The 27,639-nt window shown below is 48.5% G+C and overlaps 1 protein-coding gene across 1 annotated transcript in view; it reads right to left on the bottom strand.

Moving 5' to 3' along the window:
* Positions 1 to 14,536, bottom strand: part of GABBR1 (gamma-aminobutyric acid type B receptor subunit 1) — a 164,917-nt gene extending 150,381 nt beyond the window's left edge. The window contains exon 1 of the mRNA XM_081901508.1: positions 14,024 to 14,536. The gene's annotated coding sequence lies outside the window, so the exon portion shown is untranslated. The remainder of the gene's footprint in view (positions 1 to 14,023) is intronic.
* Positions 14,537 to 27,639: the final 13,103 nt, after the last annotated feature.

Raw genomic sequence — 27,639 nt, 5'->3', positions numbered from 1 at the left:
TCTTTTCTCGATTAATGTATATACCGTATTTTTCGCCCTATAGGACAGACTTTTTCCCCTCCAAAAATGAAGGGGAAATCTGTGTGCGTCCTATGGAGCGAATGCAGGCTTTCGCTGAAGCTTGGAGAGCGAGAGGGGTCGGTGCGCACCGACCCCTCTCGCTCTTCAGGCTTCAGGAAGCTATCAGCAAGCCTGGGGAGCCCACGGGACTTCCCGCAGGGCTCCCTAGGCTGCGGATAGCAGCCTGCTGCACGGAGCGCGGGGCTCACTGAAGCAGAGCGCCCCGCGCTTTGGGCAGACATCGGGCAGCCCCACAAGCTCGGGGGACAGCGGGGAGGCGCAGCACCGCCATCCCGCTGTTCCCTGACCTGGTTTGGATTTCCCAACCTGGTTTTGGGGGGGAAATAAAGGGAATTTCCCCCCTTTATTTCCCCCCAAAAAAACTAGGTTCATCCTATGGGCCGGTGCGTCCTATGGGACGAAAAATACGGTAGTGTCCTTCTTGAAAGTAGCTCAAGACAGTGTACCTGGGTGGGTACTTTACTCTTACAACCCTGTGAAGTAAGTTGTGCTGAGAGCTTGCAATTGGTCCAAAGTCAACTAATCCTCTTTGAGGCCAAATGGGAACCTGAATACAGTTCTCCTATATCTACTACATCAGGTATCTTCTGGCTCTTCAGGCTGAGGATCCACGTTCAACCCAAGCAGGCATTTGTGGACCCATGTCTTAATCTTTTACTGTTTATCTACACGTTGGAAGTGCTCCAATGCAACAACCCACCTTGGATCAGATCACGACACACTCCTGGGTCCCAATCCAGCAGCTGGAGACCTGTGCACTGCACCACATTAGTACTCTCCATTGAAGTTCATCTGAAAGTGCCGCCCCAGTAAGATTTCCTCCAGCTTGGAGGAAATCTCTTGGCACTCATGCAAGACTCATTCTGTTTCCCTTGCTACTGGTAAGCGAGATGACCAGTGGTGGGTTCTCGCGTATCAAAAATAAATGACACCTCTGCTTACAGCATTCTTACCTGACAATTACTGAGACAGAGCAGATGATATTGCTTTCTCCCCTTGTGATTCCAGAGAAATAAGCTCTGCGAGCTTATTTTAGTTTGTTGCACTGTGTCGCTAATTTTCTAATTCCTGTTGGAACTCGTAAAGTGTTGCAAGCCGCCCTGAGCACAGTTTCTACAGCGAAAGGGAGGGGGGATATAAATCCTCGGTTTAGGAAATGAATAACGAGAGGCAGGCGCTCCTCTTCATTGAAGCTAGCAGGGATTCCTTCCTGAACACAAAACACATGTACACACACAAAGCTGCTCAGTATAGATTGACACCATTGATCCACCTAGCCCAGTCCTGTCTTAGCTGTGACAGACAGCTCTCAAGGCTTGTAGGGCAGAGGGTGGTCTTTTAAAGCCGTGCTGCCTGAGAATGATGTGTGTGTGTTTATGAAGCTGGAGATTCCAAGGATTGGTCCTGGGGAAAACCAAAAAGTGAAGTAAAAAAAGAATGGGAGTGCCTAAATGAATACCTCAAAAGTCAAGTTTTGAGGGCAGAAATCTGGCTGAGTCTGGAATAACCTTGTGCAGTGAAAGGATATGAAAGAAGGATTTATATCTAGATGTTAGGACAGAGATGATAAAGAAAACAGGAAGACACAATGAGAGATAAAGGAGGTGTTGTGGGATTGGTGGAAGTCAATGTTTGTTTTTCTTTTTATTGTTTATAATATTAACTTGTAAGATACGGATTTGTTTTTGTTTTTTGCTTTTTTAGTTTTCTAATGTTGATTTTTGTGTGTTGTGTATTGTTATTTTTTGATATATTTCGTGTTGTTGTTGTTGTGTGGAAAATACTAATAAAATTTATTATATATATATATATAAAAAGGGAACTTCAAAATATGAGGCAAGAGCCTCAGAAACACCTCCCACCCAGAAAAGTCTGTTACTGTAAAGGTGCAAAAATGTTAAATATGATTTATTTCCGTATTATATTTACTTTATTTCTTAGGTGGCGGACACCACATACATGTAAAGCACGGGACTTCCTCAAAAGAATCCTGGGAACTGTAGTTTGCTGGGAATCATAGCTCTGGAAGGGATAAACTACAATTCCCATTATTCCTTGAGGGGAAGCGATGTGCTTTAAATGTATGGTGCGCATGAAGCCAACGCTGCCCAGTCACAGAAGGGGTGTATGCGCACCATAGGTGAGAGTCAAGGGTGGCTTGATTTTTCTGTTTCTGTGCCACAAGACTAGCCGGCATATCAAACATGCACCCAATGTAATTGATGGACATTTTGTGCTTTTGTTATTTTACATTGTTTTAATTGGTTGTATTTAGCAGACTTCCACTGAATATTTCTTATCTGCTTGTTGATTGTAAGCGAACTCCTAAGCGGTTTATAAACAACAACAACAACATTATTAAATCGGCAAAAAGGACATTAAAAACAGGTATTTAAAAAAATTCAAAATATAATTAAATTTAACCAATTAAGCTGGAAACAGATTAAAATGCATGCCAATTTCTTTTTTCTTCTTCTTTTTCTTAGCAAACAATAAAACATATATTGGTCTTAACACTAAAGAGCCAACCTCCCGTCTATTCCATATTTCGATTTCATATTGCTTATTGCCAATACACACTTTTATCATAATTAAACTTATTCTTAATATATCTAATTTCATGCCAATTTCTGCCTGTCTGGGTAAGCTTGCCTGAACAAAAATGCTTTTTAGCGGGCACCGAAACTAGTACAGTGAAGGTTATAGACGATATAGATATGTACGCAGAAAGATAGGTGTGGCGATATATATAAATACGTACACAGGCACACAAAAAGCATCAGGACACAGCAAAATGCCCTGCAAAGAACTATTTGGGTCAGCTGACAGTCATGGAATTGTGGATTGGCAAAGGTCACTGCTGCCTCCCAGGAGGGAGAGGGGAGGAGTGAGGCAGCCTGGTGCAAACACGTCGGTTGAGGCTGTTGGGGCATTTGCACCGTGCCAGCCTCCCTCCCTTGCAAGTGACAGCCACCAACCTGCCAGGAATAGTGCCACTGCCCCACCTCGCAAGCTGCTTCTGGGCGGGGGAGACCTGGCTTCCCAGCCCTGATGACTTTGAGCTCTTCACCCTCTGAGCCTAGCCTGCTCAGAAAGAGAGGGAACATTTTATCACATGTGGTGGGAATGTAAAAAGGTGAAATGCTTCTGGGAGATGATATATAATGAGTTGAAAAAAAATGTTGAAATATACATTTATAAAGAAACCAGAAGCATTTTTACTGGGTATGGTTGGGAGTGATATAAATAGAAAAGAATGCAAGTTCTTTTTATGTGCAATAACAGCAGCAAGAACATTATTGGCCCAAAAATGGAAGCAAAAAGAATTACCGACGATTGAAGAATGGAGGATGAAGTTAATGGACTATGCAGAATTAGATAAACTAACAGGAAGAATTCGAAACAAGTGGGACCAGAAATTCACGGAAGACTGGAGTAAATTTACGGATTATTTGAAAAGTATTTGTGAAGATCAGATGATGTTTGCAGGTTTGCAAGATGTTCTGTGAGGAGTATTATTGGAAGTATTGCAAAAATAGATAAGGGGAAGGATAATTTGTTAAGAGATTTAAAGGCAATATAAAGTTAAGAAATGTATAAGAAGTGGACAAAACGGTGGATTACCAGAGGTGCTGATGGAAGTCTAAAAAGATTGTATAAGTGATACGTTTTGTGGTACATTTTATAATTTATATGTTAAAATCAATAAAAATTACTATTAAAAAAGAGCCTAGTCTGCTCAACAAAGGATGGTGCCCCACGCCAGAGCTGTCCTTCAACTCACCCCAAGCTCACTGCCCTTTCAAATACCACTCTGGCAGGCGGGCGATGCCCTTTGCTCCTGCTGTGAAAAGCAGTTCTGGGGTTCCACAACAGCACTGGCAGAAAACCACACCATTGCATTCTGGGATAGCTCATCCAGGTCTGGCGCCATCGCCTGATTTTGACGCTCAACGGGAGCACAGCATGGCTTTAAAGCCAAGATGCAGAAACCAGTGGGACTCTCTAGATCAGCCTTTCTCAGCCTGTGGTTCCCCAGATGTTGTTGGACTACAACTCCCATCACCCCTAGCTAGCAAGGCCAGAGCTCAGGGATGATGGGAGTTGTAGTCCAGCAACATCTGAGGACCCACAGGTAGAGAACCGCTGCTCTAGATGTTGCTGGGCCACAGTTCCCATCCTCCTCCTTGGCTATTGACCATGCTGGTTGGCCAAGGGCCTTTGAAGGACTCACCTGCCTTAAAAGAAACCCTGTTTCCCATGCTAGGAAACACGACGCTATACGTTTTTTGGGTTCTTTTTTCTTTTCTTTTTACTGAAGGAGCAAAGCAGCGTTCATCCTCTTATTATTCTCCTCACAGCTTCGTTGGGTGTGCGAAAGCGTTACTGGAGCAAGTTTTAAAAGGTAACCGAATGATCTGACCCCCGTGAAGCTGCCTTCGAGTGAGTCAGGCCACTGATTCATGGAGCTGAGTGCGTCTCCTCTGAGCTGCAGCAACGGTTCCCCAAGGTCTCAGGCAGTTACGAAAGAGGAGAGGAAAATATGACCATCCACCTTCCCCACTATTTTATCGTTTCCCATTGTATCACACCCTCCTCCACCCCCAAGCCATATTTTATTGTCTAAACCAAAAAGCTCCAGACATTTGCAGGGAAGAGTCTGTAGCCCCTTGGTCATTTTGATCATGTTATTCTGCATCTTTTCCAGCTCTGTATATGTTAACATTGTAATCTGTCCTGGGATCTTAGCCTGAAGGGCAGGTAAACAACAACAACAACAAATCATTTTATTTTATTTTACTGAGATAGGGGTGACCAGAATGGTACAGGTCTTTCCAAATGCAAGCCCATAATGGATTTATGTAAAACGCGCCTTCACAGTTATAGGTAAAGGTAAAGGGACCCCTGACTATTAGGTTCAGTCATGGCTGACTCTGGGATTGCGGCGCTCATCTCGCTTTATTGGCCGAGGGAGCCGGCGTACAGCTTCCGGGTCATGTGGCCAGCATGACTGAGCCGTTTCTGGCGAACCAGAACAGCGTGCGGAAACACCGTTTACCTTCCCGCCGGAGTGGTACCTATTTATCTACTTGCACTTTGACATGCTTTCGAACTGCTAGGTTGGCAGGAGCTGGGACCAAACAATGGGAGCTCACCCCGTTGCGGGGATTCAAACTGCTGACCTTCTGATCAGCAAGTCCTAGGCTCTGTGGTTTGACCCACAGCGCCACCTGCGTCCCTTATCTTCACAGTTATAGTATCATAGAATTGTAGAGTTGGAAGGATCCAAATGGGTCAACTAGTCCAGGAATATTTTGCCCAACATGGGGCTTGAATTTACAACACTGAGATTAAGAGTCTCAACTGAGCTATCCCAGGTTCTTTCCTAAGCATGGAATTTGCCTTGTTCATGTTTACTGAGGGTCATGGTCAGTCAGTCACTGCCAAGTCTCTCTCTCTCTCTCTCTCTCTCTCTCTCTCACACACACACACACACACACACACACAGATTTGCCTCAATATGACTAGCTTTACACTTACTTGCACTGATTTTTACTCAACATTTTGTTGCCTCTAGAACCTTCCTGCTGCTGTGATTGTATTCATTTTACTGCCGCTGTCAATTTTATTGCCTTGCTTTATTATGGTTCGTTGGCGGATGCTTGTTCTAAATTACTTTCCAAGTCACTTCTGGCTTCCGAATGAAAAACAACAACAGGATAACAAATAACAAGCATACACAAATGGAGGGTCTGGCTCTTGTCCTATGACCATTGAATTCACTCATGAGCATTTGGGGGAGGGACCTCATCACAAACAATTGTGAGGGAAACCAAGGTACCTCTTGTCTCCTTGATCACTGCTGCCTACATCCATACTGACATTTGCAGCAAATGCTAAAAGGTTGGTGAGGCTGGCCTTCCTTTTCCAAAAGCCATACTGATCCTTCATCAGCAAGGCTTGTTCATCTCTAATTCTAGCTTAAAGAATGCCTTTCACCAGTTTACCCAGGGAAAGGCATTAAGTTGACAGGCTTGTAATTTTCTAGCTTTGCCCTTGCTATGCTGTTAAAAATTGATGTTATGTAGGCTACCTTCCAATTGTCTGTTAAGGAGGCTGATTACAGTGGCAAGTTGCAGGCTGTTGTTGGTAGATCAATAATTTTACGTTTTAGCTCCTACAGAACTCTGGAGCGCTCTTCACTGTGCACACACACCCTTACAACTATATAATCAAGGCTATGTTAAAAATTGTCAGGGTGGACTTCGTGGTGAGCCCTGTTCCTAGGCCCTCTATGCCTCTGACAGATAAACAATTCATCACGTCTGCAGCCTTCCTCCATTTTTATTCTCTCCTGTCTTCCTTTATGTCTGAAATCTTCCGCAACACCAACCGGACGACTGTTCAAAACGATATTCAGAACTTTCCTGCAACCTGAAATGTAGCCACTTGTTTCCCTTTCTTTGAGGCAAGGAAGCAACCTCTATGGTACGATCTGCCACACACATGAAATGAGCCCCAGCAAGGGGCAGGGTGGCCAAATGCTCTTTAACATCGGGCAAACTCCTGCTGCGGTTATTACTACAGCAAGGGCTGTGGTGTGGCGACAAAGATCAGCAGAACAAAAGGAAAACGACGCAGAACAAAATACAAAGGGTCAGAAAGGTTTCGGCTGGAAATGTCTTCATCAGGAACAGAAAAGGTATCTGACTCACTGCCAAGGAAGGAGAGTGCCAGGCAAGAACCAGGGGTCACTGCTGGTGGGCACCTACCCCGGCCAACACCCCAGAAAGCGCCTGACCTAGCTGTTCCTCCTTGCTGGTGTTACTACCTGTCCCACTGTCCTCCTAATTTTGTGGTGGAGGAGCTCAGGGCCCGGGGCCACATGCAGCCCTCAGTGGTAGACCTTAGGAGAGCCAGTGTGGTGTAGTGGTTAAGAGCGGTAGTCTTGTAATCTGGTGAACCGGGTTCGCGTCTCCGCTCCTCCACATGCAGCTGCTGGGTGACCTTGGGCCAGTCACACTTCTCTGAAGTCTCTCAGCCCCACTCACCTCACAGAGTGTTTGTTATGGGGGAGGAAGGGAAAGGAGATGGTTAGCTGCTTTGAGACTCCTTCGGGTGGTGATAAAGCGGGATATCAAATCCAAACTCTTCTTCTTCTTCTTCTTAGGCTCTCAAATTTCAGCAGTGCCCTTTGCAACGCTGAAATTTGGAGCTCCTTTCCACAGCACGGTGCCCGGCGCAACCACACTGGTCACTACCCTAAAACCACCTCTGTGGCCCTCCAGGCCTCTCTTTCTGGCCCTTGACATCTTCACAGGCCATCCCCTCCTTCTTTGGCCACACCGCTCACTAGCCTTGCCTCGCACCTTGAGCATTTTTGCCTGGCTGGGGTGCGAACTCGAATTCTGGTAGTGCTTCTTGCTTGTCTGAAGGACAGAAAGGGATTGTAGAAACTTCTCCAGGGCACAAAGGTCAAATGTGCAGCCATTGCTCTGCCCACTTTGGCCCCGCCCACCACTGGCATATGGCCCCTGGGAAGCTTGTGTGGGAGGGAATGTGGCCCCTGGGCTGAGAAAGGTTCCTATCCCTGATTTATGCAACTGGTAAAAGTAAATGTGCCCACTTAGGTGTGGTGTGGAGGTACTGAGAGCAGTCGGAGAACAACCCACAACAGAGGCAAGCCTATTCCCAGTCTCCACCAGCTTAACTTCTGAAAGTTGGGGAAATCAGAGAATGGCCTCCAAGGACTTAATATTCAGGTAGATTCATGCAGGAGAAGTCAGCTCTTGAGAGATCTACCTGGGTCACCCCTACCTAAGGTCTAAGTGTGTTGAATGTGCCCTGACTAATGATCATTAGTTCACAATGTCAGGGTGACCACACTCCAGTCCCCTTTCGTCATTCCAACCTGTTTTAGGAAGATGGGAATGTGAGGCTATGGTGGGCTGTAGCTCAGTGGTTGAGCACATGCTTTGATCCCAGGTTCAAGCCCTAGCAGTTCTAGGTAAGGCTGGGGAAACTTATCTTGTCAGAAACCTGCCAATCGGTGTCAACAGTAGTTGGATGGACCAATAGTCTGAAATTGTTGTAACGCCTACACACAGCTGTTGATTTTCTTCTAACCATGGTTCCCTGTGTCTGCTTTTATAAAGCAATCTCCCATGTCCCTACACACAGCTGTTGATTTTCCTCTAACCATGGTTCCCTGTGCTACTTTTATAAAGCAATCTCCCATGTCCCTACACACAGCTGTTGATTTTCTTCTAACCATGGTTCCCTGTGCCTGCTTTTATAAAGCAATCTCCCATGTCCCTACAAACAGTTGTTGGCTTTCTTCTAACCATGGTTCCCAGTGTCTCCTTTAAGGAGGCAATGGAAGATGTCCTGTTCAATCCTTTTCTTAATGCCAGTGTTTTGTGAGATACACACAAACTCTCACACACAGCAAGGGCTTTCACACAACTGCCTGAGAATCTCCACATGTTGACTTGTGAAACAGATTTTTGGAGTTGGGCAAAAAGATCCATAAGGATCCCTTCAGAAGCAAGAATTCCAGGCTGGAACACGGCTCCAGCCCAAAACAGTCTATGCAGCAACATAAAACTTTAGAATCGAAATGTTATCATGACTTATTTGCACAAATCTAAGCATTGCTATTATTGCGAGGTAACAATATTCACTTGTTGCGCCTAAGTGGAATCAATAAAAAGTCAAATGATATAAAGGGAGGGAAAACTAAATATGTTTTGACAGTGTAGCTGTAGCTTTAAAATCCAGTAAAGCACATTTCCATTCTTCATATTTTTCAGTGCAAGGCCAATATTTCTCCAGTATGATTTACTCAAACTTCACCTCTGCCATGAATTCACTGTATTATCTTATGACGACCAGCATCCCTCAGCTTCTGCCCAAACACCACCAAATACAGTTCAGTGATAGTACTGGCCTACCTTACAAGTTTGTTGTAACAAATACTGAAATAATGTAAGTGAAGCATACTCTGCATATAAACCATACATTTGTAGCACATTTGAAGCACGTAGCTTCCTCCAAAGACTTCTAGGAACTGTAGCTTATTAAAGGTGCTGGGAATTATAGCACCCTGAGGGGTAAACTAAAGTTCTCAGAATTCTTGGGAGGGGAAGAATGTGCTTCAGATGTATGGTGTCTATGCAGCATACATTTCACTTACATTATTTCGCTATTCATTACAACAAACCTGTAAAGTAGGGCCAGTTTTAAAACTCAAAAATGTTATAAGGTGATAACAACAACAATGGTATTATATAATATTATAATTGTCTAACAACAACAAGAAGAAGAAAAGCAACTTTGTGCCACACATTTCAATTACAGAGCTGCGTTCAAAAGAGTACATTATATTGGGATCAAACTATGATATTGTCCATGACTACCAGTGTGAGTTCTAGACATGGAGGTGCCTGAATTCATATATCTTTTATGGGCTGGAACTGGAATAGTACAGAACAAGAGGTGAGGAGAGGAAAGTTGTGGAACATAGGGAGAAATCTCAGAAGCTGAGGAAGAGGAGGACCCATCCTCCCAAAAAAATCTTGTCACGTGTCTGTGTGTGGCATGTGGGATATAATAATGGGGTTATAAAATTCTGCCCTGTGAGGAGAGAGCGGGAAGAAAGAGAACCTTTTTTCTTCCTCCTTCTTATCCTTAGAACTGGTAGTCAATTCAGGACAGACCAAAACAAACAAACAACAACATTTATCCACACAACACAAAATGAACTGATGGAACTCACTGCCACAAGATGTGACTATGGCGTCTGGGCTCAAATTCCTCTAAAAGAGAGAACTGGGCAGTACGTCTCTGGATACCAGGTAGCCGGAGCAACCTCAGGGGAGGACCGTGGCTCACACCGTAAACCATGAGTAGGCAAACTAAGGCCCGGGGGCCGGATCCGGCCCAATCACCTTCTAAATCCGGCCCGCGGACGGTCCGGGAATCAGCGTGTTTTTACATGAGGAGAATGTGTGCTTTTATGTAAAATGCATCTCTGGGTTATTTGTAGGGCATAGGAATTCATTCTTTTTCCAAAATATAGTCCGGCCCCCCACAAGGTCTGAGGGACAGTGGACCAGCCCCCTGTTGAAAAAGTTTGCTGACCTTGCGGCGTAAACTCATGGGAACATTTGCCTGACAACAAGTAACTGAGAGAATGGGCCCTTCTTCCATTGTTGGGCCTGAGGTAGGCCTGACTGATATTAGAGAGCGGTTTACATGTTGGAATTGTCAGAGTTGCGGAGAACTGCTATGTGTGTGTTTGTGTCTTTGTGTGCGTGTGCACGCACGCACGCAGGATGCACAAAGCTGTCAGAGGGGCCTTCTCCCCCACAGGTGCTCTGTCTCCTGACCCCAGCGGGGTAATTAACCCAGGCATTAATAAAAGCTGACAACAACAGCTAAGCCGGTTGCCTAGCTACGCACTCTGCCACAGGGCCTGGGCACACAGACAAGCCTCACAACAGGCTCCTCCGAGCTGCACCTCTGCTGCTTCCCTTCCGGCACCTTCTTGGGTCCCGCAGCACTCCATGCGCAGGGCAACGCTCCGTGGGAAACGCTTGACGAAGGCACCGCGGCTCCTGAAGCCAGGGCGCGAAACGCCACCAAAGGTTTCAGCCAGACGCTGCTGGAGGGAAGCTCTCTCAGCAAATCTCCAGCTGCCCAGTTTAGGCACTGCTGGAAGGAAGCTCAGAGCGGTGTCCTCGCCCTCCTCCTCCTCCTCCTCCTTCCCCTTCTCCACAGCGCCATCCTGGCCACTGACAGTTCCTTACCCTTGAAGCCCCAAGAGACAGAAGTGATCAGGGCTGAGCCCTGGGAAACATCCGCTCCCGGAATCTATTTAGAGACCGGAGGAATCAGCACTTTGCCAGGAAACAAATAAATGCAATCAAAGAGCTTCTCCGTTACTTCTGCCACCTTGGTTCATTCAGCCATTAATATTAATCAGGCTGCTGTCCCACTTTTCTGCGTGCAAAGTGCTTTACAGTCCTCGACGCATTTATCCTCGTAAGAGCTGTCCTGGGAGGCAGGCAGGGATGAGAATCTTTTGCATTTAACCTAGCGCTTCAGATCTGGAGGGTTTTTTAAAAATAATTTTTATTCATGTAATTTGCATGCTTTCTAACCCCAAATAATCCATGCCACCACAACACAGACTTAGAAACAAGATATTGTCCCTACTTATACACACAAAGCTAACAGTAATAAGTTACTAGGTAACACCTGGCCTGCATGCTATGCAAGGGGCTTATGATTAATTGCATTTTACATTGAGAAGCTTTTTTCCCTTTTTTTCCCTTTAAAGGTGATAAATTACTAACTTAAATTACTAACTAATATGGGACAGGGGGAGAGATCCACCTCATCAAATGATTTTTTTGAGGTTGCTTACTAATAAAAATAGCAACAATGATGTTGTCTTGGCTAGTTTGGTGGGCAAACGTGATTAGTATTATCCCCATATTACAGACTCAGGGATTTAAGACTGAAAGACCAGTTTAGCGAGCTCACGGCTGAGGTGACCTTTGAGCGAGGGGTTTCCTGGCTCAAGTCTCATACGCTTTAACACTTTTCAGATTAAAGCTCAACCCAGTGGGGAAACTAGTGAGTCATACCTGCATAGCCAAACATCCCAAAGGAGATATGCATTTTGAAGGCAACCATGCTAGTCTTGTTACAAGCAAAGGCAAGGAAGGGTTTTTTGGCACCTTAAAAAAAAACCTAGTTGCTGCGGCACACACGTCCATGCGTGAGAGCTCACCTCTTCAAATGCCTGGAGTGCTGTCCTCAAATTGTAGACGCACACAAATAAATCCACAGAGACATTCCACACTCATAATATGCTTCATGTACCTAGCAAAGTGGACTCTAGTCCGTGAAAGTTTATGCCGTCCAAAATCTGCGCAACAAAACTCCTTTGAATTTAATCTCCATTCAGTGTACCTGGTCTGGTGCTATCGGTCGGTACCCACCTATCCCAGGTTGGCATTGACCCCTCGTTTGCCATCCACAGCCTCCATTGTGCTTGCAACCTGCCCTGAAGTGCGGGCCATTTGTCTTCATGTGACACTTCGATGTGAGATTCAGCCACCCCTGAGTGAATGCTTGCTCAGCTCTGCTGAGCAGCCTCTAGAGTCAGTGCCCAGAAGCATGCTTGCAGCTGCCTGGAGGGCTAAGATGTACAATAGCCATGGTTTCCTAAACACAGGCAAGATCTAGGGGAAAACTCTTGGCCACAGTGACTCAAGGGAGGAGTGTGTGCGTGCGAACGCGGACGTGCAGTTTTGAAGGGGTGTGTGGGGAAGCTCTTAGCACAAGGAAGAACGTGGTTGTGGGAAGAAGAAGCACAGGAGTCAAGGGTGAGATGAAGACCATCTGGTCCACCTCCTGCCCTAAGATATCAGGGGTGGCCTTCAAGATGCCGTAGGACTCCAACTCCCTACAGCCCCAGTCAACATAGCCAATGGTCAGGGATGATGGGAATCCAAATAACATTGGGACGGCCACAGGTTAGCAACCTCTGCTGACCCCCTTGCAGACATAAACTCCCTCTTTTTCCAGATTTGACGGCTCTGCTGCAAGGCAAAGGGCCCTAGTGGCAGAATTGTCTACTCTACCCTCAGGGAATCATAGAACTGTAGTTAGAAGGGACCCCAAGGGTCATCTAGTCCAACCCCCCTGGCAACACAGGGATCTCATCTAAAGCATCCATAGCAGACGACCATCCAGCCTGTCCTAGAATCCTAGTCGGAAGGGGCCACAAGGGTCATCTAGTCCAACCCCCTGCAATGATGCGATGAATAATGGCAGCAACAGAGAGAGCCAGTGCGGTGTAATGGTTAGAGTGTCAGAACTAGGACTTGGGTTCAAATCCCCGCTCAGCCGTGCATGGAACTCCCTGAGCGACCTTGGGCCAGTCACAGTCTCTCCACCCGGTCTACCTCACAGGGTTGTTGTGGGAGGGGGAAATGGGGAGGGAGCAAACCACGTACACCAACCTTGAGCCCCTTTGGAGGAAAGGTGGGATATGGATGCAATAAATAAATAACTGATAGTAAAAGACCGCTACAACAAATTGCTCGAGCCAAGGGTTTTTTTAAAAAAAAGAAGAAGAAAAGATTTCTCTGGGTTCATAGGGAGTAATAACTCATTTGGCCAACACACTGTGTGGGTGGCTAGCACCCTCCAAGTACACAGGGAGGGAGAAGGTGAGGCATGTCCAGACAGGAATGTAGGGTAGAGCAGGGTTGTGAGTGATGGAGGGAGCAGAGGAGCGCATCAGAACCAGCTAGGCCTTAATGTCACCCCATTGCTGCCCTCCCTAGAGATGCAGGCCTCCTCCTTACCCCTCTGCGCTCCCCCTCCCCCTCTGCTCTGCAAATGCCAAGTGAAACAGGACTAGTGAGAGCCCCTGATTAAGCTGTCTCCCTGGCCTAGCTCTGGGGACAGGCGTAAATCAAGCAGGCTGGCACCAGGCATAAATCCAAGCCCTGCTACAAAGCACCCGCTCTGTAAATCGCTGCCCTGCCCACAGGGGATGGCCCTGGCACTTGGCCACCTGGGCAGCAACGCCGCCTGGTGCCCTGAGCTTCCCAGAAGACCAGAAATTCCCCCCTCCATCAAGCAACACACATACACACACAAACAGACTTGCCCTCCTCCTGCTCTCTCCCTCTGCCCCCTGCTAGAGTCCATTGCCCAACCTTCCCCATCAATTACCCCAGGACAACCTGTTCCCGATTGCCACAGCGCTGAGTGCCAGCAGAGGAAGGTGTTTGAGGGGGGGAACAATAGGCAAGAATCGGGGAAGAGCTTTTGCCTCCATAACCACCACCAGTACTATTGCCGCCACCCCCGGCTCTCCCCCCCCCCACGGTAGGCCAAAAAGCAACTGAATCCTTACCTGGGGCGCTGTCCGCGGTAGCCTATTTTCCAGGCGAGGGCGAAGGAGGCGCCCGAAGAGGCGGCTCTCTGGCAGAGAGGTGGGCAGAGTCCCCTTGGTGATGGAGAGCGAGCGATCCGAGGAGAAGCCAGATCCCAGTCAGCGAGGGGTTCCCAGCGGCGGCTGAGCCATCCCAGAGGCTGAGAGAGCCGGCGGCAGCGGCGGCGGAGAGACCGACGCACGGGCGGGCGGATGCGGGAGGTTGTGGAGAGAGAGAGGGACAGCCCTCTTGGTGATGGAGAGATCCCAGCTGGGAGAGGAAGCAATCTCGCCTGGCAGCGCGGGCGTGTTGGTGATCTGGTGGGGGGGTGAGTAGGCAGGACGGCGGTCTTGGTAGATCCCAGCGCTGGATCCTAACAGATCCAAGACGTGAGGAGGAAAGGCTGGGAGAGGTGGTGGTGGTAGTAGTGGCGGTAGTGGCTGGGATCTCCCCGAGCAGCAGCTGGGGACCCGGAGCAGCGACCGCGCAAAGCCGAGAGCGGGAGGGGGAGGGTGCCCGGTGCCGGGAAAGGAATGGGAGGGGAGGGGAGGGGCCGCTCTGTCCGTCTCAGCCCGCCTCCCCCGCCCGCTTGGGCGGCTGTCGCTGCTTTCTCCGGAGGAGGACGGATAAAAGGATGGTGATGATGGAGGCGGGGAGGGGCCTGTGAGAGAGGGAGAGAGAATGAGAAAATGTGTGTGTGTGTTTGCGCGCCCGCCTGTGTCCCTAAATCAATGGGCAAAGGAAGGAGGGTCTTTCTTTCTCGGGGGTGAAGTGAAGGGGGGCGAGGGAGGTCTGTCCGGGCAGGACTTTGGGGCAGATGCCCAGGACCCTGCGCAGAGGAATGATCAGGAGGAGGCTCCCCCACCCGCCCCAAAAATGCACGCGTGGGACTGCCTTACCCACATTTGGGGGAAAGCGAAGTAGCGCACGGCTACAAAGGGGGTGGTCCCGATCAAGTGCGGAGTCAACATCTCTCTCACACGCGCGACACCCCTTAATTCCACAGCCTCGAATTGCACCCGTGGACACGGCCCACGGGTGGCCAGGGAAGTGTCAAAGCGGCGGCGGCGGCGGCGGCGGCAGCAGCAAAGCGCGCAGCCTGCAGGAGGCGGGAGCTGTCCAGGGTGCTGAACTGCCGAAGGGCGGCCCGGGCGTGCGAGGGAGGGAGAGGTGGGAAGCGCGAAGAGTTGTGGTGGCTCATAGGTGGCGTGAAAGGCGACCGAAGAAGCTCCTCCCCGCGTGGGGTCGTGTGAGCGCTTTCACGCGGGAGGCAAAGCGTGGATCTGGCGTGGAGACTCGAGTTATCTCCGAGGGGCGATTTCCAGGAAGACACGTTTCCCATGTTGTGAGACTGCGCGCAGGAAGGCAAATGTAAACAGAAAGGAGTCTTTGTGGGAAGGGTGGTACGTTCACACACACACACACACAATGTGACGCTGAGAACACCTTGGAAACTGGAACTCGAGTCTGGACACTTGTGAATGCGGATTAAGGGGGACACCAGTAAGTGTAAGAGAGTTCCTGCTTTAAAATGGAGCGCTCGTTCTATTTAGTGTAGGCTTTACTGTCAAATGACAGAACAGCGGAAAGTTTGCGAGAGCTCTTCTTTCAGCACCATTTCTGCAGATGTTATCTGCGCTTTTTCTGAAATGGTGCCCACTTTGGGGGGGTTCCTGCACTAGGAAAGACCATCCAGCCACTTCCTCCAACCTTTCTTTCTCTCGGGTTAATAATTTTTATTTTTATTTTGAATGGGGCTGTGCTGCTTCCAGATGGTTGGTGTGGTACTGTATGTGTGTTTTAAATCTCTGGGGATGATGGCTTTTTCTTTATTCCAGCAAACTCTGTATACTGCTTAATCACAGCCGCCTCTCAGCAGAGCACAGGAGAATGTGTTTTTAAAAAAATCAACTAAAAATTAAATTAAATTATAAAATTATAAAATCAGAATTCAATTAAAAAGCCTGCCGATTTTTTTTAAAAAAAAAGTCTTTGGCAAGTGCCAGAAGTTCAATAGGGAGAAGACATTTCTGACATCAGCTGGAGCAAATAAAATTGGATATGGGCCATGCATCTGATCTGTGGGGGGCCACTAACACTGACTCCCCCAAAGTGATTGAGCATGGATAGAAGGGATCAGGCGGTCCCTGAGGTATTCTGGACATTATTATTATTAAGGTAAAGGTAAAGGTACCCCTGCCCGTACGGGCCAGTCTTGACAGACTCTGGGGTTGTGCGCCCATCTCACTTAAGAGGCCAGGGGCCAGCGCTGTCCGGAGACACTTCTGGGTCACGTGGCCAGTGTGACATCGCTGCTCTGGCGAGCCAGAGCCACACACGGAAACGCCGTTTACCTTCCCGCCAGTAAGCGGTCCCTATTTATCTACTTGCACCTGGAGGTGCTTTCAAACTGCTAGGTTGACAGGCGCTGGGACTGAGCAACGGGAGCGCACCCCGCCGCGGGGATTCGAACCACCGACCTTTCGATCGGCAAGCCCTAGGTGCTGAGGCTTTAACCCACAGCGCCACCCGCGTCCCTAATTATTATTATTATTATTTATTAAATTTTTATATCACCTTTTGTTCTAATACCACAACATAAAAATACAAAACAGAGTACATCATCATCATCTTCATATCAATAACTCCCCTCCCATAAACACATTTAAAAGGCTATAGAATGTTTAATTAGCCAAAGGCCTGGTTAAAGAGAAATGTTTTTCCCTCACATCTCAAGATATGGAATGAAGGTACCAGGCGAACCACCCTGGGGAGAGCATTCCACAAACAGGGAGCCACCACCGAAAAGGCTTGTTCTTGTATTGCCACCACCTGGACCACTCATGGAGGAGGTCCTCAGATGATGCTTGCAGGGTCCAGGTTGGTTCATATGGGGAAAGGCGGTCCTGGAGGTATTGCAGTCCTGAGCTGTTTAAGGCTTTATAGGTCCAAACCAGCACTTTGAATTGGGCCTGGAAACTAATTGGCAGCCGGTGCAGTCGAGCCAGGATCAGTGCAGTCTTCCCAAACCATCTTGCCCCAGTGAGCAACCTGTCTGCCGAATTCTGCAGCAGCTGAAGTTTCCAAACCGTCTTTAGAGGCAGCCCCACAGATAACATGTTGCGGTACTCTAACCTTTGAAGTTAGAAACTTGAACCTGGCGCAGTAGCATATGAGCAGTCAGTGCAAGCTTTTCAGCACTGAAGTTATGAGAAAGCAGGAGTCTGTCCCCATCAACAGTCGAGCCACAGAATATTGCACCAGTTGGAGCTTCTGCACCAGGGTCAAAGTGAACTGAGGTTACCTGGGCATCCAGTTTATCCCTGTCCAAGAACAGCCACAGCTAGCACACCAAACCGTAGCTTGTAAAAGGCAAAGATACAGCCTCAAACTCTGATGATTTTACGCTGTTTTGGATTGCCACATTCAATGGAGTCTAGTGTTATTTTGTCCTCATGTCCTAGTACAGTGGTACCTCAGGTTAAGAACTTAATTCGTTCTGAAGGCCCATTCTTAACCTGAAACTGTTCTTAACCTGAGGTACCACTTTAGCTAATAGGGCCTCCCGCTGCTGCCACACCACCGCTGCGCGATTTCTGTTCTCATCCTGAAGCAAAGTTCTTAACCCGAGATACTATTTCAGAGTTAGCGGGGTCTGTAACCTGAAGCGTCTGTAACCCGAGGTACCACAGTATGACTAAAAGAGGTGCTATGCAATGAATTTTTAAAATTCACTACTACTGATGTACCTCTGTTCAAAATTGTGGGTGTAAATGGATGCCTGGGCGCCAAGGTGTGTGTGTGTGTGTGTTCAGGCAGACTTTGTGCGATGGTATGTGGAGGTGTTGCGATGCGAACACCTCCATGTGTGTGACTGGATGTGTGCCAGCACCAATTTAATTTTATCTATTTCTCTCTCTCTCTCTCTCTCTCTCTCTCTCTCTCTCTCTCTCTCACACACACACACACACACACACACACACACACACAGTTACCACCCTTCAGAACAGTGTGTGCTTACGGAATTAAAAGTGCAGGTCCACAAAGAAAATTGAATAGATGCAGATTTTCACAGCCAAAGAGCAACAGCCACCATCTACCTGAATCTAACGGTGATGTATCTGCCTGTGGAAGTGTGTGCGCCAGTTATTCGTGGCTGTGCATGCCCTTCCATGCTCGTGCCTTGGAGGGATGTCTCAGAGAATGCGCAGCGTCACCTTATTCTGTCAGCATAGGTCTGGGGTGTTGGTGTCTCAAGGCTGCGCGACAGTGCGACTCCACACCTGCCTGTTGTGCAAGCTGCTGGCATTGTTTCTTGCTGCAGTTGTTGTGAGCTGCAGTTCTGCACACGTTTGTGACGTGCGGGTAAAGCTACCTGCTATTTGTGTGAAGTTCCCTTAGCCTGTGCGCAACTCACTGGCAACTTCTCTGTGCGCCATTTGTTGTTGTTGTTGTTTAGTCATTTAGTCGTGTCCAACCCCCTGGACCAGAGCACGCCAGGCACTCCTGTCTTCCACTGCCTCCTGCAGTTTGGTCAAACTCATGCTGGTAGCTTCGAGAACACTGTCCAACCATCTCATCCTCTGTCGTCCCCTTCTCCTGCCCTCCATCTTTCCCAACATCAGGGTCTTTTCTCTTCTCAGGAGGTGGCCAAAGTATTGGAGCCTCAGCTTCACGATCTGTCCTTCCAGTGAGCACTCAGGGCTGATTTCCTTCAGAATGGATAGGTTTGATCTTCTTGCAGTCCATGGGACTCTCAAGAGTCTCCTCCAGCACCATAATTCAAAAGCATCAATTCCTCGGCAATCAGCCTTCTTTATGGTCCAGCTCTCACTTCCATACATCACTACTGGGAAAACCATAGCTTTTACTATATGGACCTTTGTTGGCAAGTTGATGTCTCTGCTTTTTAAGACACTATCTAGGTTTGCCATCGCCTTTCTCCCAAGAAGCAGGCATCTTTTAATTTCATGCCTGCTCTTACCATCTGCAGTGATCATGGAGCCCAAGAAAGTAAAATCTCTCACTGCCTCCATTTCTTCCCCTTCTATTTGCCAGGAGGTATTTCGAGTGCAGGCAGATTGACAAAAATCGGAGTGCTGGGAAACTGTATGCAACAAACACACACGTAGATATACCGTATTTTTCACACCATAACACTCACTTTTTTCCTCCTAGAAAGTAAGGGGAAATGTCTGTGCGTGTTATGGAGGGAATGCCTACGGGTGGCATGCCTACGGATTTTCCTCCTCTAAAAACTACGTGCGAGTTATGGTTGGGTGTGTGTTATAGAGCGAAAAATACGGTAAATACTAATCCCTGCCCCTCACATCCCTTCCTTCTCCCACTTTGCCTTTCCCAAGGATGCCCTGGCAGAACCTCCGTGACGCAACCTATAAGCTTTGGGGGCTGCTAGTATGCTCTCCTTCCCTACTTCCCACAACAACGCAAAGAGTGCCACAACCCCATTCATCTTTCCCATCTGCCTGTCCTTCCTCTGGGATTCCCCTCCCTCCACCCTCAAAGGATTAGGCAGATTATGGGATTATCTGCTCTTGGCAGCCCTGGGCACTGCAGAACAGAGACCCAATAGGACTCATTAGCCACCCCTCTGCCCCAATTTGCAAGAGGCCCGGAAGGAGGACGCCACATCTCAAAAGAAGGCCTTGGGAACCTCAGGCAATGTGGCCCTCAGGCCTTTGCCTGGCCCTCGGAAGCCTCCCCAGGGCCACACCCCTCACTCGCTCTGCTTCACACAAGGAGGACTTTGCCTGATTGGAATGTGTCCTTGAAATGCCTCTTGCCTTATCTAGAAGAGGGAAGAGGGTCAAAATTAGGTAAAGGGACCCCTGACCATTAGGTCCAGTCGTGGCCGACTCTGGGGTTGTGGCGCTCATCTTGCTTTATTGGCTGAGGGAGCCGGCATACAGCTTCCGGGTCATGTGGCCAGCATGACTAAGCCGCTTCTGGCAAACCAGAACAGTGCATGGAAACGCCGTTTACCTTCCCGCCGGAGCGGTACCTATTTATCTACTTGCACTTTGACGTGCTTTCGAACTGCTAGGTTGGCAGGAGCTGGGACTGAGTAATGGGAGCTCACCCCGTCGTGGGGATTCGAACTGCCAACCTTCTGATCGGCAAGTCCTAGGCTCTGTGGTTTAACCCACAGTGCCACCCATGTCAAAATTAGCCTGCCTTATAAAGCCAATGTTTATTGCTCCGCCCACTTTTGCCTCTGACCCCGCCCACACCTGTCATGTCACCCTCAGAAGGTTGCCTAGATTCTAGAAGCAAATGTTGCCCTTGGGCTGAATAAAGGTTCCCCACTGAGTGGCCGCTGTTAGTTTGCACTTCAGTTTTAAAATCACCAGGTGACCTGGGGCCAGTCACCAATTCTCAGCCTAAAGGTTGCAGTCCTAAATACTGTATTATAAGAGCACTGTTCTTGGGGCCTCAGGTGCTGTACTGCACTACAACTCCCATCATTCCTAAGCATGGGTTAAGATGGGTGGGAATGATGGGAGTCAGAGTCCAACAGTGTCGGGGGAACCAAGGTTCAAGAGCACTGTAAGCGCCATTGAAATCCCTTTATATATATATAAAGCATACATAGGATTGTGGATGCAGGCGACTGACCCATGAACGAGGAAGCTCAAATTGCAATTTCACTGCATAAACTGAGCCTGCTTATTGGAGAGCAAGCGCCGTTGAACATAGTGGGATGGGCTTTTTCTGAGTAAACATATGCCTTATAGTGCCATGAGGCAAATAATAATAATAATAATAATAATAATAATAATAATAATAATAATAATTATTTTATTTATACCCCGCCCTCCCCAGCCAAGACCGGGCTGAGAGCGGCTAACACCAGATATAAAAACAATTGATTGAAAGACAACTTAAAAAACAAGATTAAAATACAACATTAAAACATTAAAATGCAGCCTCATTTCAATGGAAACTCAAATCAAAAACTTTTGGGGGGATGAAAATGTCAAGTCTTCACCAAGGCTAACTATCCAGACAGGCCCTACAGGGGCCAGGGAAGTCCCCAAATAGGAGTTCCAACACAGAAGGAGAAAGGAAATAAGAAAGAGGGGAAGGGAATCAACCTGATTCTAAGCCAAAGGCCAGGCGGAACAACTCTGTCTTACAGGCCCTGCGGAAAGAAATCAGATCCTGCAGGGCTTTGGTCTCATGAGACAGAACGTTCCACCAGGCCGGAGCCAGTACACATTCCCTCAACCTCAGCTCCTGATCTGCAGCTCAGAGGGAGTGATGCTGACCTTCCTTGAAGGATGAAAGGGTTAAAGCAAGATAGTGGGTGTGAAGTGCTTTGAACATTTTGATAACACTATATTATATATTTATTTAGTGCATTGATTTGCCCCCCTTTTCTTCTATGGAGCTCCGAGTGATGAATATGAGTCTCCCCTGCCCCTTATTTGATCCTCACAACAACCCTGTGAGGTAGGTTAGGCTGAGAGACAATGACTGGCCCAAGGTCACCCAGTGTTATGTACTGAGTTGAATAGGATCCAAAATGCAGCAGTCTGATTGGTCCTAGAACAATAGGATTCAGAATGCAGCAGTCTGATTGGTCCACAGGAGCCACCCAATCCAGCTCCAGGTGGAAGTGTATCCGCAACCTGATTGGATTACAGGAGAATCCCGGAATTAGCCAATCACGTGGGGCCCATTGTGTAAATAATGTACATAAGGCAGACATTCTGGGGGAACTTCCATTCCTCCTCCTCACCACTATGAGCTGAATAAAGAGGATGAAATCCACTCTCGACTCCGAGTATATTTCACCCAGCTTCATGGTTGAGTGGGGATTCAAACCCAGCCCTCCCCTGTCACAGCCAGGAGCTCTAACCACTACACCCCACTGCCTCTGTGCAAGAGTAACAGCAGCCCCCGAGGCATGGGGGGAGCACCATTTGGAGCAGTTGCTGGATCTGCCCTCTACCCCAGGCGACCCCTGTGTTTGCAGCAGGAAGCAGATTTTGCTGTCGCTGCAAGCGGGTCTCCGATTTCAGTGCAGTGGCAGAAATTCACGAGATCCGTATCTGTCGCCTCTTGGATCTGGGGACTTTGAGGGGAGCAAAGGTTTGCTGTTGCAGCCACTCCCTCCTAGGCCCCCCATCTCCAGCGAGAAAGGTCAAAAGAGCATCGCCCATTCGTTCATCTCCAGAGCTGCCCCGGAGGTTGGAGGAGGCTTTGGGCAAGGCAGGGTTAAAGCGCCAGCCTTTCGCTTCCCGCTGAGCCCTGATTCAGCATCTAGAGCTCCTGGAGTGCTTTGATCAACAAACAGCCAGTGCTTCTGATCCCACACAGCAGGCAGGGACAAGGAAGCAGATGGAGGGATACAGATGCGCGGCCCTTGGAACCGGCTGAGCCACAGGCCCTGCTGGCATCCGCTACTGCAGAACCTCCCCCTGGCATCCTGGCCCTTGCGCTACGGGAGCTACAGGGCTTCGTCCAAGCCTGTGTTCTGCCCCGAACATGGCACACTCTGAAAGTTCCAGCCCAACAGCCAGAAACCTCACCGAAACCTGAAATGTAAAAAAGCCATGCTGGCTAGGAAACAGCATCTCATCCAAGGGTGAGGGACTTTTTTTTTACTCGAGGGCCATTTTACTTTTTTGACAACCTTCCGAGGGCCACATGCCAGGGGTGGGCAAAAGTGGGAGGCTGGGACTCACCCTGGTTCAGTAAGTGCCACACTTTTTAACAACAGCGAAAAAGAGGTGCCAGTACTGCGTGCCCTTGAGTGGGTGGGACGCGAGTGGCGCTGTTGTCAAAACCACTGAGCCTCTTGGGCTTGCTGATCAGAGGGTCAGCAGTTCGAATCCCCATGATGGAGTGAGCTTCCGTCACTCTGTTGCAGCTCCTGCCAACCTAGCAGTTCAAAAGCATGCCAGTGCAAGTAGATAAATAGGTCTGACGGGAAGGTAAACAGCGTTTCTATGAGCTCTGGATTCCGTCACTGTGTCATGTTGCGCCAGAAGCAGTTTAGTCACGCAGGCCACATGACCCGGAAAGCTGTCTGTGGACAAACACCGGCTCCCTCGGCCTAAAGTGAGAAGAGCACCGCACCCCATAGTTAAGTCTGACTGGACTTAACCGTCCAGGGGTCCTTTACCTATCCTTGAAAAAAAGCACTACACCCACACACAGGCTGGGACTCTCAATGGCGCCCCTCTGGAGGCTTCACCCAGGGCAAAAAAACCTGGCTAGCCACACCCACCCTCAATAATAATAATAATAATAATAATAATATTTTATTTATACTCCACCCTTCCCGGTTCAGAAAACCGGGCTCAGGGCGGCTAACAACAAATTTAAAACACTTAATTGATGCAACAAAAAACAGCATAAAATACAGTATAAAACACGAATAACAATAAATTCAGAATTCAAAAATCAATTTAGGGGGGAAATCCATCCAATAAACATTAGATGATCACCAGGGCTAGCTGGCTTACTCCTATTTGGGCCAGCGAGGAGACCAGGGGAGAATTAGCTGTGGGATACCAGAGTGGGTAATCTTCATAACAAGGCTCTGCTATGAGAAACAGGAGGGACGCGGGTGGTGCTGTGGGTTAAACCACAGAGCCTAGGACTTGCCGATCAGAAGGTCAGTGATTCAAATCCCCACGATGGGGTGAGCTCCCGTTGCTCGGTCCCTGCTCCTGCCAACCAAGCAGTTCGAAAGCATGTCAAAGTGCAAGTAGATAAATAGGTACGGCTCCGGCGGGAAGGTAAACGGCATTTCCATGCGCTGCTCTGGTTCACCAGAAGTGACTTAGTCATGCTGGCCACATGACCCGGAAGCTGTACGCCAGCTCCCTCGGCCAATCAAGCCAGATGAGCACCGCAACCCTAGAGTCGTCTGCGACTGGACCTTTACCAGGGGTCCCTTTACCTTTATGAGAAACAGGATGCTGGAGAAAACAGGCCTCTGGCCTGATCCAGCACTGCTCTTTTTCTATCCGTGTTATGACACCACACAGGTGGCTGACTAGATGCTCACAAGCTGAACCTGAGTACAACAGGGCCATAGCACAGTGCTAGTGCGGCTGCAGATAGTCTTGGTTTCAGTCGCCTGTGGCATCTCCAGTTAGCACTGGGAGAGACCACTACCTGAAACCCCAGAGAGCTGCTGTCCGTCAGTGTAGACAATACTGAGCTACATGGACCAACGGCCTCAGTATCAGCTGCCTTCTGCATTCCTATGTAACAGGCGCTTGCCGATTCCCCTGTTGCTAATCCTTTAATGATGATTTTATCTCGCTCCTGGTTTTATTGTATTTGCAGTTGTTTTATTGGACTTTAATTGTTTTACTGCAGAGCTGCTTTGGGGTTTTCAGGGCTGAAAAGAAGCAGCATATAAATGCCTTCATAAATTTTAGAAACAAACAAAATTTCTCAGCTTCGCAGCCTGATAACCTGGTACATATAAAGGTAAAGGTAAAGGTACCCCTACCCGTACGGGCCAGTCTTGCCAGACTCTGGGGTTGTGCACTCATCTCACTCTATAGGCCGGGAGCCAGCGCTGTTCGCAGACACTTCCGGGTCACGTGGCCAGCGTGACAAGCTGCATCTGGCAAGCCAGCGCAGCACACGGAACGCCGTTTACCTTCCCGCTGGTAAGCCGTCCCTATTTATCTACTTGCACTTTGACGTGCTTTCGAACTGCTAGGTTGGCAGGCACTGGGACCGAACGATGGGAGCGCACCCTGCTGCGGGGATTCGAACTGCCAACCATGCGATCGGCAAGTCCTAGGCGCTGAGGTTTTACCCACAGCGCCACCCACGTCCCATATACATTTGGATACATGTAGTCTGGTACATATAGTCGGGTGTAAATGCCACTAATTTACACGAATGGGTCTTTCTTCTTTGAAGAAGCCACCTGATTCTCTGCGGGTTTCCTCCGAAGCAATTTCCTTTGTGGTCAAGGGGGTTTAATTCCAGGCTGCATTCCTGCGCTACTCTTGCTCAGAGTCCGCCCCATTGCAAAGAGTAAGACTTTAGTCCTGAGTAAAAGGTAAAGGGACCCCTGACCATTAGGTCCAGTCGTGGCCGACTCTGGGGTTGCGGCACTCATCTCTTTATTCGCCGAGGGAGCCGGCATACAGCTTCCGGGTCATGTGGCCAGCATGACTAAGCCGCTTCTGGCGAACCAGAGCAGCCCACAGAAACACCGTTTACCTTCCCACCGGAGCGGTACCTATTTATCTACTTGCACTTTGACGTGCTTTCGAACTGCTAGGTTGGCAGGAGCAGGGACCGTGCAACGGGAGCTCACCCCGTCGTAGGGATTCGAACCGCCAACCTTACGATAGGCAAGTCCTAGGCTCTGTGGTTTAACCCCCAGCGCCACCCACATCCCTTTAGTCCTGAGTAAAGGTGCATAATTGTTTATAATTGTTCATTAAATTGCCCTCAGGGGTGGTGTTTACAGCACTGGACACAAATATCAATACATAACACAAGAGCCGTTCAACATAAACACAGTTATACAAATACAACAATAATGATAATGCGAGATCCATAATAAAATACAGGTTCCCATAACAGCAATAGCTATAAAGAAACAGAGGAGAAAATCAACAGCAGAATATCTAAAACACAAACATCGCACAAATATGGAGTCTTTTTACAGTAATAATAATAATAATAATAATAATTTATTATTTATACCCCGCCCATCTGGCTGAGTTTCCCCAGCCACTCTGGGCGGCTCCCAATCAGTGTTAAAAACAGTACAGCATTACATATTAAAAACTTCCCTGAACAGGGCTGCCTTAAGATGTTTTCTGAATGTCAGGTAATTCTTTATCTCTTTGACATCTGATGGGAGGGCGTTCCACAGGGCAGGCGCCACTACCGAGAAGGCCCTCTGTCTGGTTCCCTGTAGCCTCACTTCTCGCAATGACGGAAACGCCAGAAGGCCCTCGGCACTGGATCTCAGTGTCCGGGCTGAACGATGGGGGTGGAGACGCTCCTTCAGGTATACAGGACCGAGGCCGTTTAGGGCTTTAAAGGTCAGCACCAACACTTTGAATCGTGCTCGGAAACGTACTGGGAGCCAGTGCAGATCTCTCAGAACCGGTGTTATGTGGTCCCGGCGGCCACTCCCAGTCACCAGTCTAGCTGCCGCATTCTGGATTAATTGCAGTTTCTGGGTCACCTTCAAAGGTAGCCCCACGTAGAGCGCGTTGCAGTAGTCCAAGCGTGAGATAACCAGAGCATGCACCACTCTGGCGAGACAGTCCGCGGGGAGGTAGGGTCTTAGCCTGCGTACCAGGTGGAGCTGGTAGACAGCTGCCCTGGACACAGAGTTAACCTGCGCCTCCATGGACAGCTGTGAGTCCAAAATGACTCCCAGGCTGCGCACCTGGTCCTTCAGGGGCACAGTTACCCCATTCAGGACCAGGGAATCCTCCACACCTGCCCGCCTCCTGTCCCCCAAAAACAGTACTTCTGTCTTGTCAGGATTCAACCTCAATCTGTTAGCCGCCATCCAACCTGCAACCGCCTCCAGGCACTCACACAGGACCTTCACCGCCTTCACTGGTTCTGATTTAAAGGAGAGGTAGAGCTGGTAATTACAGGTAATTACAGGTAATTCTTGGCCAGCTACAAAAAAGGACAGACACTCCCAGCTCACACCTGAGAGTTTTCCTTCTGTGACTGTAGAGACCGAAGCGGAAGGGACATGTTTTGTTGCAGCTGGGGCAGAGGAAGGCGTCCGGTTGTGCTGCTGCAGATGTACCAAGGCATTTCTTCTCTCTGCGCTCCTCCCAGCGGTTATTTTTCCTCTGGTCACTGCTGTGGATACACAAACTTCACTGCTTGATAAAACAATAAAACAATCATTAAGAACTTTCAGCAACAAAAAAACAATCAATAATTAAACTAAAAACAGATTAAAATGTGCCACAACCTTCTAAATAGCTGGGTAAAGGTAAAGGTAAAGGTACCCCTGCCCGTACGGGCCAGTCTTGACAGACTCTGGGGTTGTGCGCCCATCTCACTCAAGAGGCCAGGGGCCAGCGCTGTCCGGAGACACTTCCGGGTCACATGGCCAGTGTGACATCGCTGCTCTGGCCAGCACCAGCGCAGCACACGGAAACACCATTTACCTTCCCGCTGGTAAGCGGTCCCTATTTATCTACTAGCTCCCGGAGGTGCTTTCGAACTGCTAGGTTGGCAGGCGCTGGGACCACAGGGATTCGAACCGCCGACCTTTCGATCGGCAAGTCCTAGGCGCTGAGGCTTTAACCCACAGCGCCACCTGCGTCCCTTAAATAGCTGGGTAGGCTCACCTAAATAAAAATGCTTTTAGCGGGTGCCGAGAAGAGTACAGTACTTAATCCATTCCGGAAGTCTGTTCCAAAACCAAGGCGTGCTTTCCCATAGAAAGTAATGCAAAATGAATTAATCCGTTCCAGACTTTTAAAAGCAACCCCTAAAACAGCAATTTAACATGAAGTATATTATCTAACAAAAGCAATAATCAATGTACTGTCCTATTAAATAAATAAGACAGTATTGTAGATGATAAAAAAATTAATTAAAT

Source organism: Podarcis melisellensis (assembly GCF_964234715.1).
Source record: "Podarcis melisellensis genome assembly, chromosome: 2".
Taxonomy (NCBI): Eukaryota; Metazoa; Chordata; class Lepidosauria; order Squamata; family Lacertidae; genus Podarcis; species Podarcis melisellensis.
Note: the sequence above shows the minus strand (reverse complement) of the source record. Positions and strands in the feature narration are given on the sequence as shown.